The 15,102-nt window shown below is 40.0% G+C and overlaps 1 protein-coding gene across 9 annotated transcripts in view; it reads right to left on the reverse strand.

The window, feature by feature from the left end:
* CDH8 (cadherin 8) overlaps positions 1-15,102 on the reverse strand; it is a 414,305-nt gene that overhangs the window by 151,096 nt on the left and 248,107 nt on the right. The window lies entirely within an intron of this gene.

Raw genomic sequence — 15,102 nt, forward strand, 5'->3', positions numbered from 1 at the left:
TGAATGGCTGTGCAGCATTGTTGACACAAATGGTTAAGCTGTGTCAAGCAAAAAGAAACAATGGGACATGCAATATCCTGCCATAAAAAGGGTGATGGCTCAGTGGTAGAGTGTCTGCTTTTTTATGCAGAAGGTCACAGGTTCAATCCCCAACACCTCCAGGTAGGGCTGGGAGAGGCCCCCCATTAGAAATCCTGTAGAGCCGTTACCAGTCAGTGTAAACAGCACTGAGCTTGCTAAACCAATGGTGTGACTCAGGATTAAGGCAGATTTCTATGTTCCTATGCATTTCAAGCAAATGCACATGTGTATTTGCCATGCATATCTAGAGGCAAGCTGTCCATTCCTGCAATATCCTCTTATGAAATCTTACGGAGTTTTCCATGCTTCTATCTTTTTCTTTCTATCCCAGGAATGTCAGGGCTTCATCCAGAGGTTGTCACTCAGCCTAAGGAACTACCGTGGGCAGTCTGTGGCCAAGCCTCAGAGTTCTCTTCAGTAACAAAGGAGGGCAATAACAGTGGGCAGCATCAGTCCCTATGTTTTGTGGGCTATATGGAGCTTCTGGACTGCCGAGGCCTAGTAGCAGCACTAGAAGTAGGTCTTCGGTTATGGCCTGGTCCCAAGAGTAGAACCTGGACATTCCAGCTTCTCAAACCTCCTCCCAATGCTAACAGCAGTTTCCAAGGAGTGTTTTTTCCTCAGGTCCTTGGCAGGGCAGGAACAGGTTAAATTCTCCCTCCCTGCCTGCAGTGATCCTGACAAAGATCAAATCTGTTACACTTAATGTTATTTGCATTTTTAAACACTTGCATGTTAATTGCAAAGACATATTTAACTTAATGTCTACTTTGACTCGGAGAGGTATTATAGTAAAAGATCACTATGCAAGTATAACAAATTCAATAACTGCTGCAAGAAATGAAGTGGCTAGCAAATAGTGGTCAGGAGAGATACTATGCATGGCCAGTCATCTCAACAAGAAATAGAATGTTCTCTTTATGGCAAAACTGACATTTTTGGAGAACTATCAAGAAGAAGGAAAGGGATGCAGAGAATAAAAAGATATTATCACCCCCACCTAATGCTATTTGCTTTTTAAACACCTGCACATTAATTGCAAAGATGCATTTCACTTCTTGCCTAGTTTGGCCCTAAGAGGTATTGTAGTAATAATAGGAATAATATTGCAGTAGTTAATAATACAGCGTGATGGCACCTACAAATTTCTCCATCACAATGTCGAATTCCTGTTACTTGTCCCATACCTGGAATAAAGCCTCAACAAGACAAGAACTGGTAAAAAGCTTATATTTATTTAAAACATAACAAGGACCTAGAACTTGCACCAATCATATCTAACAAGTGTGAGCAGGTATAACCTGCCCAGGCAGGTAGAAAATGTATTGCCCGCTGCTAAGGACCAAATAGCTCCAGTAAAACTCGCAAGGCAAAATCCATCTTCCCATAAAGTGAAGTCATGGGTCTGTGACCTGTCAGATGCAAGTTACCCCCACTGATCAGCATTCAGCAGGTGGCATGTGCCAAGCCCCAAGAGCACCAAACCAAACAGCCACCCAAGCTGGCCAACAATAGGTGGTGGTTAGTGACATGCCCTCCACCCAACTTGCATCAGGTAACCTGCCTACTCCAAATGTCAAATTAACCAAACAGCAAAAATAAAGCCCATGCCCACCAGAAGCAATGTTAAGAGCAGTGAAGTAGGTGGGTGGGAAAAAGGCGCACCCAAAGGCCAGTGATAGTTCACTGAAAAATTCCTAAGCCCCAAATGGCAACTGGTGAAGCCCACACTGCTCAAAGGATGGGATGGTGGGATGCAGCAATGAAGAAGGAGGAGTAAGAGTTTGGGAAGGGGCCACCTTTTATAGGTTAGCCTTATTGGCTAATAAGGTCATGTGAAAAAGGGTCCCTTGCCCCCTCCCTTTGGGAAGAAGTCCTGAGAGGCTTCCTCCTTCATTGGGTTGGAACAAACACACCCCCAAGCTAAAGGTTGGGAATGATCACATCAGAAGGGCACCATCTCTATTGTCTTCTGAAGACCTTTCTTTTCCAAAAAGCCTTTTAAATGGAGTTTTTTTCAAAAAAAATCCAAGGTTGTATCTGTATTAGATAGATAGATAGATAGATAGATAGATAGATAGATAGATAGATAGATAGATAGATGATAGATAGATAGATAGATAGATAGATAGATAGATAGATAGATAGATAGATAGATATAAAAAATAAAGACAGTTTCAACAGTTAAAATGTACTGTGTAATACACATAGCTATGATGATCCCCAAGGAATGTTTTTGTACATTCCTAATTCAAATCCTAGGAAGTCACCCTTAACTGGTTTAAATTGGGTTCCAACAGAGTATTTTACATTACATCTCAGAATTCTCATTACTTAGGGAAAGAATCAAATTGCTCATTCTCTCTCTCTCTCTCTCTCTCTCTCTCTGACTTTTAGTAATGATCTGGAAGCCAGCAAAGCATGGGTAACCTCTGGCTCCTGAACACATCTACAGACGGCCTAATTATGCATGCTTCTTGCTCATTCACTTGTTTCAGCTATGGATAATAGGTGAAATTATCAGTTTTGGTACTACTTATCACTGAAACCAATCAGACAAAATCCATGCACACTTGATGAGTCAGAGAGTCTTAAATAGAGGCACCAGGCACTGTTCTTTCCCATTTTCTCCCACCCTCAGAGGCAGAATTTGTTGGTGTTATGTTCTAGCATAATTGTGGTAACTATATGCATAGATTATAGCTGGCTATGAACCTGTGAATGGTTATAAAGTGTGTGCAGTTAAGAATGTTTTAGGAAAGGGAGTCTAGCATGCATAGCTTATGTACATATAAGCACCAAAGTACTTGTTAAAAAAAAACTATTTACAATACATATTTCAATTTGGGATGGGATCCGTTTCTCGGTGTCAGTTTGAAAGGATTTGGGTGACTTAACTAGCTGCTGCTTTTACCAGTCTGCTCCCCCCCCACACACACACACATACACAAATTGAAATTAATATTGATTTTTTCAAAGGAAACATTGATCATTTAAGGAAATGTCAATAAATGAAAGGAAACATTGATAATATTATTGTTCTTAATATTGATATAGATATTGCCACCCTGGGCTCCTACTGGGAGGAAGGGTGGGATATAAATATAATAAATAAATAAATAAATATTTTTGAGGCAGATTTCTTTTTTTGAAAAAAACTCCAGTTTTTGAAAATAGGCAGAACAAAATTGCTACATAACCCACACTGACTCACCCACCCCTACTTCACATATTTCATTTGCTGATTATATACTGTTCTGTTCTAGCTGGAACTATTTTAATTATTTTACCTGTGTTTTTTAAATAATCTTAACTGTTTTATTCATTGGTTTTTTTTTTACAACTGCATATTATTATATTGTTCTAAGCCACCCTAGTATTTATGGTGAAGGGTGAGGTGAAGAGCAATCCAACTCAGGGGAAACGGGCATAAGAAGCTGGTGTAAAGTTCTGCCGCGTTCAATTGCCATTCAGGAACCTCTGGGTTGGCTTAATGCTGGCTTAGCCAGAAGCTGCATGCAGGGACCAGAAAGTAAAAAGCCTCTGAAATACCCCTACCAGGGAGTAAGCCATCTCCACTTACTGCTAGTGTATTTATTTTATTAGACCAACCTTTTTCCTGAATTAGGACCTGCAGGAACACTCTGAACAAGAGTTGGATGTGTCCCCTCACCTTGGTTCCTCCCCTGACATGTCCCCAACACACCCCTTTTTCAGGATTGACACCAGTTTACATCAGCTTCACTTATGCCAGTCTCAGCTGAGCTGGGTGAGCCTGTGCTGACTGGACAGGAGTGAGGGATTTATGCTGGTGTAGCCCAGCAGAACTGGGAAACAGTCAGCTCAGACTGGAGATAAGCTGCATCCAACCCCCTCAGCCCAGCATTGGGTTCTGACCTAAGACTCTTACTATACAGCCAGCATGGATTTTTCACATTCCGCAATGTTAAATTTAAAATGCCCCCATGCCATTCTGATGCTTCCCATAAGCTCATTTCAAAACAAAACCTTACAAACTTATAGTCCTGAACTCAGGAACGCTTGCTTAACAACCCTCTCAATTTTCACGGCAATAAAATAAACAGTGAGAGAGAATACAGAAGTTAAAGTGTAAAAACAGAGAGAGAGAAACCAGACCCCTGTTGGACGTTTTTCTGTCAGAGTTCTCATAATTTGCTGAAATTAATTAAAAATCAGCCATGTTGACAGAGTACCTGTAATCCTATTACAGTAGGACCCCACTTTTCGGCAGCCCACTTGCGGTGTTCCACTAATAGAGCGGCTTTCAATTAGGGTAAGGTCCCACTCATATGGCACTTGTTCCGCTTTTACAGTGTTTTTTGGGCGTCGGGCACCATTCTATTGAATGAGCTCCGCTTTTTGGTGGGTTTCGCTTTTAGGCAGGGGTCTGGAACGTAACCTGCCGTATGAGTGGGACCGTACTGTACTGACCTTGTCCCATACTTCATCTTCTGCAGTTGAAAAGTTAAAAAAAAATCCGTGGCCAATTTTTAATTAATTTAAGAAATGTAGCATTAGAGTTAATGATAAGCTGGAGGTTATGTTCTATTCCTATTTTGAGTTCATTAACAGTTGAATCTGAAACTGCAGTTGATGTAAAATCAAATTGATTACAGTATGTTACTATGTAAGCAATGATTTTGGAAAAAAACAAACCTGGCCTGCTCAAGTTGCATGTCTGCATTTTTACAAATTTGTAGGGCAGTACAATATCTCAGAAGACCCTCCATGGCGCAGAGTGGTAAAGCAGCAGTAACGCAGCCGGAGCTCTGCTCATGGCCGGAGTTCGATTCCAACAGAAGGAGGAAGTCGAATCTCCGGTAAAATGGGTCGAGGTCCACTCAGCCTTCCATCCATCCATGGTCAGTAAAATGATTACCCAGAATATGCTGGGGGGTAAAGAAAGGCCGGGGAAGGAACTGGCAATCCCACCCCATATATACGGTCTGCCTAGTAAACGTCGCAAGACATTACCCTAAGAGTCGGAAACAACTCACACTACAAGTGCGGGGACGCCTTTACCTTTTTACAATATCTCAGAGAGGAGGTCAGGTCTCCTGCTCCCCTGGTGCATTCACTATAGCTGCCCAATTTCCCTGCTTTTTAAACTTGGATAGAAATAACTGCTGGCTATAGGTACATTCTTAAACCACAATATATAAGTAAATATGTGCAGGGCAGCAAAGAGAAAACAGTTAAATGTAGGGATAGGGGAGAAATTTGATTCATTTCTCATTTAAATCCAAATCCAAACACTTCCCAAAACAATATACAGTAACTGAAATAGTATCCTCAAACATTCACACTTATCTGAATTTTGCAATGCAGGTCTCCAACCAATGTTTAGAAGAATGCATAAATTAGGGGAAAGTATGAAAAACATGAATATCTTAATGAACATAACATACAAAAATGCATTATATCAGGGAAAAATGTTTGCAAAACAGTGTACATTTTACTAAAAAACATACAAAATGTGTTTATTTGGAGAAATTTGCACTAAAATGCTGAAGAATTTTCATGACCAAAAAAAAAAAATACAGAAATTGCTGCAGAAATGTGGAGAACTGAACAAGATTGGGAAAATGAGAAACTGAGAGAACCAAAATTGACATTTTTTTTTCATTCCTAGGTAGGTGCAACTTTTCATACTGTCAGAAAAGGCCAACGCAAGCCTGACACACTCCATTTGTAAATCTCATTGAAAGTAATTTGCCCTTTGAGATAACTAAAAAAAAATTACACCCTCCAAGGCCTTCATCTGGAGCCTTAAAATACAACTGATTTCTTCTCAGTCCTCCCCCTGTACTTTATGTTCTGTATTATGCAGCCATTATGTCTTGTGTTTTCTTCTATGCTTACTGCATAAAAGTAACATGTTACAGGCTACAAAACAGAACATTAGCTTACTCTATAATTTATTATTTGTACGTGTTTTTGAGGATGAAACATAAATAAATATGGCACTAATTGACAAACCCTAAAATCACTCACGAGAAAGTGTGTATGTGTGTGTATGTGAATTGCCTTCAACAATTGAATGATGTAGTCAAACAATTCATAGAAGAATCCACATGTAACACAGATACCTTAACTTGTTTAAATTGGTATTTTCTTAATGTGTTAAAAAAGGGCATGTTAAATCACATGTATGCAACCCATTGTTTTAATATGGGACAGATTTAAGGCAATATTTAGGATGTGATGAAAATTAGTCACATTTTAAGTACATGGTAGTATAAGAAGAGCCCTACTGGCTCCAAACAAAGGTCTATCTAGCCCAACATTCTTTTCCCACAATGGCCATCCAGATACTTTGGGAAGTCTCAAGCATCTAAGCCAGCCTTCACCAACCGTGGTCCCTTCCAATGTTTTGGACTACAACTCCCTTAAGGGCACCAGATGTTAACAGAGCTATTTTCCACCAGAGACCCTAGAACACACATCTTCCTATAGGAATATTTTTGAAGAGGTGCAAAACTCAGAGACAGAGCTTTGCATCCTGAGGTCTCCATGTCCAATCCTTGGCACCTCTAGTGAAGGATCAGGCAGCATGTGATGGGAAAGTCTTCTGTCACAGACCTTGAAGAGCTGCTGCCAGACAGAGCAGATAATACAGGGCTAGACTGACAAACAGTTTCCTAAGTGTCTATTTCAGCTCTCAGTGGGATTCAAATCATCACAGGAGCAACACCGAAGGTAACATGCTTTGTAGTTTAGACCTTATTGATTAGCCCAGGACTGGGAAGCCTTTTTCAGACTGAGGGCTGCATTCCCTTCTGAGCAACCTTCCAAGAGCCACATGCTAGTGGTGGGTGGAGCAATTAATGTAAATGTTAGTTTAATAAGTAGGCTACTTTACATACTACTCTCACACCTCTCTCTCCTCCTTCATCCAGGCAACCAAGATACATTATTAGAGTTCATGGACACATTCCAGCCAAGCCAAAGCAAAACAAAAAACACTTGAGGTATCACCATTGGGTTAGCTTCAGGTCATAATGATGGAGATGCAAGAATGGTTCTCCCTCTCTTCTGATAATAGCGTTGGGTAGTGGTGGTGGTGGGAATCTGGGTCAGGAATGTGGTGAGTGGGGGAGAAATTAACAATTTCCCTAATAAAATATAATACCTCAAATCCCCTTAAAAAAAAAGCTTCTTTTTGGTCCATAACAACATCAATGTATGTGCAATTAGCATATAGGAAAACAGTACAGTCTATATGTCCATTCTATGTGTCATAGGCCTCATCTGCACTATACATTTAAAACAGTGTTATGCCACTTAGGTTGAAACCTATTCATATTATTGCAGCGGTTAATGGAGTTCCCCCAACTTCTTTCATACTTGGAGTTACTAGCTCTACTTCTACCATCATGAACTAAACTTGTGAGCCTACATACACTTAGATGAGAATAAGCCATATTAAAATCAGTGGGACATACAGTAGGCCACATCTGCACTATACATTTAAAGCACTATGATACCACTATGATGCCTGAGTTCCCTGGGAAAAGGGATTGGTTGTTTAACCACTCTGGGAATTGTAGCTCTGTGAGGGAAGTAGGATTCTCCTCACAACTCTCAGCACCCTTAACAAACTACAGTTCCCAGGAGTTTTTGCAGAAAGTGGTATAAGGGTGCCTAAAATGTATACTGTATACAAGGGATGTGCTAAATTTCTGTCCAATTTGGATTAGGCACTGAATTTTCCATTAATTTGCTTATTTACTATAGTTGCTGATCAGATTTGTATGTAGTGATTTTCCACAGCTGTTTTTGGAAATGGTTTTTTTTAAAAAAAATCTTTCTAAACTATTGATTTTAATATTGATATTTTACTGATACTTCCTTCGATTTATCAATATTTCCTTTAATTTATCAATATTTCCTTTCAAAATATTGATATTTTAAAAATATCAATGTTAGTTTAACTATTTTTCCCAAGGGGGAAGAAGATCAGTAAGAGCAGTGGCAAGCAGAGAAAGAACAAGCTCAAATTGATACCAGCCTGTTAGGTTGATGGATTGCTTTTATATTGGCACTGGCCAACAGATCCCATCCCTGCTGTTGCGATGGGGTCCCAATCTCAATCCAAAGTGATTCATCCTGTGGCTCTTTGGAAAAGTTTAAACAGAGCAGAAATACATTCAGAACTCTATGGCATTGTTTCTTGTTTGGCCATTTCACTTGCCTCCAGTTCCCAAAGCACACTATCCAAGGTCCTGATGCTTATCTATCGTTGCAAGTTGCTCACTGAACTCTGACTAACCATCTATCAACCTTTGCCTCTCATGTGTATCTAAGATGGCAGGTACTCTTTAGGTGTACTTCCATCACTGAGCAGTGGCTCCTTTATACCCTTAGTCATGAAAAGAAGACTTACAAGGAAGACAGTTCCACTTAATGCAGTAGGGTTTTCTTCTTTGTTAAAAATCTAAGAATCAGCTGTAGCTGCATGAATGCAAGATTCTTTATGGCTTGACCTTTAATTATCCTGGCAATGTTTGCAATCGAGGTGGTTAAATCAAGACAGAAGGGTACATTCTTTCACCATTAACACTTATGTGACAAGGTATGTGTGTGACGTCCCAATCCAGAACACTGGCTAGGTATACAGAAGCAGTGAATGCAGTTATTCCAGATGATTTAACACAAGATTAAGATATTGGCTATGTGACATAAGCTTATTTTAATGTGCTCAAGCTTTGAACAGCAGGCAGCTGTTCTGGTGAACAAAAGCTTAAATGTGAAGTGCTAGTATTAAAAACAAAACAAAATAAAGCAAACAAGTCTTATAAAGGGTTCCAAAAATGATTTCCAAGAAAACCCAGTAGTTGTGAAAGTTCATTGTTCTTAGTTCTATAGCCCAGGAGGATCATATTTGTTCACAATCCAGCCATCAATACATGTTTACATTCAGCCTGGAATCGATAAACCTACATAGCTCACTGAATACTATCTGGATTCATTATAATTGATTTTCTATGTGTCATATATTGTGTCTTAGGAATTTTGATCACCTTCTAGATCAGTGAAGTTCCACCAGAAATATGATTTTCCCCCTTTTATTTCCGAAGCAAATGTTCTTAACAATGTTGCCCTTGTAAGAAGTGTAAATAAATAAATAATAATGGAGGAATTGCATAGAGTTGCTGATTCAGTTAATCTGTCCTGCTAGTCAGTACAGCTAAGATCAGTTGCTTGATAAATCCAGCCTATCAACATCATCACATTACAATATTTGGCAGAGGTCCCCAAACTTTCAGGGTTTATCATTTGAATATCTGTGAAAGTGTTGAAGCCACAAAACACCAATTTCATAGAAGAATTCACACATACCTAGCAAAGAAAAGGCAACACATCTACATACACATCACCAACAAATATCCCACCCCACACAACCCCACCAAAAAACCCTCACCCTAAACATGTTTTAATACACACACACACACCAGGAGTGTCTGACAGCACAATCATGCCCACGAGGACCATATTGGGGATCCTGCATATATGGGAATGTTAATCCACATTAAGAGTGAACTATTAGTTTTTGTCAGTTTTTGTCATGAGATTAATTAATTAATTCTATAACCAATTTAATTATCTTAATCATATTGATTTCATGAATTTTCATCTGCAATTATTTCTATATACACTTACTCAGAAGGAAGTTCTACTGAACTCACTGGGACATACTTTTGAGGAGATATGTATAGGATTGCACAATTAGTTGAATATGAATAGAAAAAAGCAGTTGTATAAAAAGAAAAAAGTTTTTGCATTATATGTTCTTTATTTTAAAATTATAGTATTGCAGAAAACAATTTTAGAAGAGTTGATCTCTAATCTCTCTCAAACAGGAGGAAATGTTTCCTTTAAGATGACACTTGCTGTCTGGAGATTTTTAAGTGTGTGTGTGTGGATAGAATGTAAACATTTTGCTCATTAATTTACTGACAGTACCTTCTTAATCAATCAGAATATTTTAATCAATTAATCTAATTAATCAATTAAATGTTGCCGCTCTGGTTTTAGTTTTCCATCCATTCTACCACTTCAGGAGACTATCACCTCACTCTGATGCATGTGTACATCAGGTTTTGGAACGGAAGGTGCAGCAGGGCATGAATTTACCCACATCCACTAAGCAAAAGGCCTGAGAGAACCTCTGTGAATCCTCAAAGGGCTGGTAGAAATGTGAGGGAAGCTTCCCTACTTAGGTTCAAGTAGCAGGAGAGGGGCTTGCCTGACATATTGCCTTGCAGCCATGGCGGACAGAGAGAAGATGGCAACCCTGGGAGCCTATCTCTTTTGATCTCCATCATCTTCACTCAGGCAGGACTTTGAAAATATGTTGCATTTAAAAGCAGGGTGCAAAATTTATAGCAATGGGATCCAGGTTATTTTGATCCAGCAGGACAGAACAGGGTTGCCACTTTCTCAAAAACAGCTTTTGGGTACTGTTTGAGACAGGTGGGGCAGGCAAGCCAGAGTGGTGTAGCGAGTAGAATATTCACCTTGATGGGGAGACAGAGAATCAAACACCCCTTGGGTGAGTCAATATGACAGGGATGGGGAACCTCATAACGTGCATTTCACTTACATTTTTCAAACTGCTGTTCATGTGCTCTGTTGAGCATGAGGAGTAAAAGCACTATCATATCTCTGAGGCACACATGAGCAGCTCTTAAATTAAAGGGAGGCTAGCAGGCCATCCCTTACTTCATGTGATGTTCGCTTAACTATGGCTTTGCTCTCCCCTATCTCTACTCAAGGACCCCTGATGTGCCAGGATCACTCAGACACATCTCTCTGTGGCTTAGAGGACAGCCTAGTCTCCTACTATATTCCTTGTTTACTCCAAGGAGAGGAACCTCAGGGGTTGCATTCAATGCTAGTGCTACCCAGAGTAAAACCATTGACCTTAATGGACATGACTAACTCAGGTTTGTTAAGTTCAATGGATCTACTGTAGGTAGGCCTTTAATACAAGGTTTGAGGTCTGAATGCGGCCCTCCAGGCCTCTGTACCCTTGGTGCTCTCCCCATGCCACACTCCCTTTGACCATTCCAAACCTTTCATGAGCCCTGCCCTGTACCCTCCTCAACTTGCTTGGCTGGAAGGTGTTTTTGAACTGTGATAGTTCCTTGTGTTGGCTTTAATGGAGAGGTGCAGAAAGGCGGGGATGCAGAACCCTCTGACTTTTGCATGGCTGGAATGTCAACAATTGTACAAAGGTAGAAGTCACATTTGATGCTCCATCCACTTTTGCATCTGATCCTGCTGATGTCCCTGGAAGTTTGCCCATGAGGATATGTGGCCCTTGGAATGAAACAAAAAAAAGTTCCCCACCCCTGAGTTATTTGTACTGTCTGTCTATTATTTATTTATTTATTTATTTTAGATCCCACCCTTCCTCCGAAAAGGAGCCTAGGGCAGCAAACAAAAACAATAAAAGCACTTTAAAACATCTTCAAATAAAATAAAAGACTTTAACACATTAAAAAACCAGCTTAAAATATTTTTTTTGTTTTTAAAAAATCAACTTTAAAAACATCTTAAAAAACATTTCAGGTCCAGATCAAGCACTGCACCTGAGAGTTCTAGGTGGCAGTCATGCAGGTGTGGTAAAATGGAGAGAATTTACTAATAGGGAAAAAAAACTTGTGGTTTAAAAGTGTACCTATAGCCAACAGGTATTTCATTCAAACTTTAGAAAGCAGGGAAATTGGACAGCTATAGTGAATGTACTACGGGAACAGGAGACCAGACCTCCTCTCTGAGATATTGTACTGCCCTACACATTTGTCAAAATGCAAACACAATTTGAGTTGGTCTTTCACAGTCAAATCCAGTTCCTGTGTAGCTTGGAAGAATTTGGTAACATGTGCCTCTGAGCATATGATGAGTAGTGGCGACACCTGCCATCTCCAAAGATGGAGAATTACATTTTTTATATGTTTGTTGGTGTTCTTCTTGCTTTGCTTCTTGCCTGTGTTACTACTGTTTGTACAGAGCATCTAACCTAGAAAATTATATTTCTCTCATTATTCATCCTAGAAATATGTGTCAAATTCATTTTTATTAATTTCAAAGCCTTTGTATTGGTCAATGTCATATGATGGTGAAGACAGCCTTTTGTGTTTCAAACAGGATGTTATGTTCTATTTCTATTTTGGGTACATTAACAGTTGAGTTTGAAACTGCAGTTTGATGTAAAATCAGATTGATTACAATATGTTTCTACGTAAACAAGGACTCTAGCTATTGGAAAAAACAAACTTGACTTGCCCAAGATACTTTTCAGCCTGCTATTCTTAAACCACTCCACTTAAGGAAAGGTAGGCACTGTCAATTAAAAACATGGAGCACACCTAGAAATTTGCTAGAATATATTTCACCTCCTGCTGTTCTATCTTGTGCAAACTGAGACACTCCTCATGTGCATTAGAGACTATGGTGCAGAATAGTCAGTGCCATTATTTCACAATTGTTTTTGGAGCTTTTTATTGTAAATTATGCAAATTTTGCGGTACTTCACAAATTTACAGAAACAGAAGCAAAAGAAAATGCTTCACTAAAATTGCAAAGTAAATCAAACATATTTAAAGTCACTATCTGAACTATAGCATCTGTCTTAATATGGTTGCTTCCTCCCTGCTAAAACAAGATCAGCATAGCACATATCTTGTTTCTGTTATTTGAGCTGATTGCAGGTGTTGCCACCACTCTCCATATGCTCAGAGGCACATGTTACCAAATTCTTCCAAGCTACACAGGAAGTGGATTGGACTATGAAAGACCAACCCAAATTGTGTTTGCATTTTTACAAATTTGTAGGGAAGTACAATATCTCAGAGAGGAGGTCAGGTCCCCTGATCCCCTTGTGCATTCACTATAGCTGCCCCATTTTGCCACTTTTTAAAATTTAATAGAAATATCTGTGGGCTAAAGGTACGTTCTTATACTGCAAGGGTTTTTCTTTGCCTATTCGTGATTTTTTCTGCTTTTCAATCTGGGAGGTAAGACATGGGATCCTGTGCAAGTTTGCTGAGAATGGATTGATGCTTATTGAGTTCAGTGAGATTTACTCCTGTGCAAGCATGCTTAGGATAAGTGAAATAGACCATGAGGGAAATGGAGTGGGCAGGGGAGAAGGAAGAGGGGAGGGGAGAAAAAAGGGAGGAGGGGAAGGGGAAGAAAAGAGAGGGAAGGAGGAAAGAAAGGAAGTTCTGATCATTTGCATGCTTATTGAGTTCAGAGGGATTTGCTCCCATGCAGTCATGCTTAGAATAGGTAAATCTTACCATGGGAAGGAGGAGAATGGGGAGGGGCAGGAGGGAGGGGATAGGAGGGAGGAGGATGGAAGGGTAGGTTTGATCGTTTGCATGTTTATTGAGCTCAATGGGATTTACTCCTGTGCAATCATGCTTAGGATAGGTGAAACTGACCTATGGTAGGGGCAGGGAGAGGACAGGAGGGGGAAGGGGGAGTGAAGGGGAGGAAGGGGACTGGTAGGGAGGAAGGGGGAGGGGCAGGGACAGGGAGAGGAGGAGATTGGGTGGGTGAGCACTGGGCAGAGGGAAAGCCCATTTTCTTTCAAAAAGGAAAACATTGTGAACAATATTGTTTTTCTGTGTTTCCCCCAGCTTTACATTCTACAGTAGGCACATGTAGTTTCCCACCCAAATTTAAACTAAAGCTGTCTCCGGCAACATCCACACCAGAGCTTTATTTCACTTTAGATAGTCATGGCTTCCCCCAAAGAATCCTGGGAAGTGTAATTTGTGAAGGGCACTGAGACATGCTAAGAGACACCCTATTCCCTTCACAGAGCTACAATCATCAGATGAGGAGCTGACTGTTAAACCACTCTGGCTACTGGAGCTCTGTTAGGAGAATAGGGAGTCTCCTAACAACTCTCAGCATCCTTCACAAACTACACTTCTCAGGATTCGTTTGGGGAAGCCATGACTGTTTAAAGTGGAATAAATGTCTGGTGTGGTTGTGGCCACCTGATTAGGCAAGCCAAACCGCTGTGAGCCTGACTTTTAGGACACTGACAGTTGGTTCTTACTGAGCATGCCTGGCTCTATAATAGACTTCAATGTTAAATTTCTTAAATTAATTAAAATCAGGCAGGCATTTGTTTAACTTTTAAATTGCAGAAGATGAAGATCAGAGCATGGGGCAAGGTTAGTAAGATGATTATCGGTAGTCAGATTTTTAATTAATTTCAACAAATGATGAGAGCACTAACAGAAAAAAAAAGTCCAACAGAGGTCTGGATTTCCCCCCTCTTGTTTTACACTTTGAACTCTGGATTCTCTCTGAGTGTTTTGCATATCTCCATGAAAACTTAAAAGGTTATTAAACAAGTATTACTGAGTTCAGGACTATAAGTTTTGTGAGGTTTTGTTTTGAAATGAGCTTAGGGGAAGCATCAGAATGGCATGGGGATATTTTCAATTTAACATCTGCCCATTTTGTCTGTGGTCCTGGTAAACACTGGGATGTGACCCCTGGATGGTTGACCAGAAAGGAATGTGACCCTTGGACCGAAAAACTTTCCCCACCCTTGCATGATGAAGAGGAGTGACATTTTGGGAGGTATTAATTCTAGATGCTGTTACCTGCTCTGGGTCTCTGAAGACAGAGCAGGCTGAATATTAAAATAAGTAAATATTTGCTAAAGAGAGTTGCAAATAAGGAAGAGTCTTTTGTCAATAAGGTCATTGTTAGCCAGACAATATAACTCATCATACTAATTAGAGCCCTCGAAACTGAAAGCTCCTATGCCTTGTATTCATGCAACTATGTTCACAGTGGTCACAATACCATATGAATGTGTTTCAAGATGGTCCAGAACATTGTGAGATGGAACCCAAAACTAGAACTCTTTCAGGCTGCCACAAAGACTGCAATTCTGCACACACTCAACTTTCATCCCATAAAAGTAACTTTATGTAAGCTGTTAAGACTGCAGGATTGCAGCAG

This window comes from Rhineura floridana, chromosome 13 (assembly GCF_030035675.1).
Source record: "Rhineura floridana isolate rRhiFlo1 chromosome 13, rRhiFlo1.hap2, whole genome shotgun sequence".
Classification (NCBI taxonomy): Eukaryota; Metazoa; Chordata; class Lepidosauria; order Squamata; family Rhineuridae; genus Rhineura; species Rhineura floridana.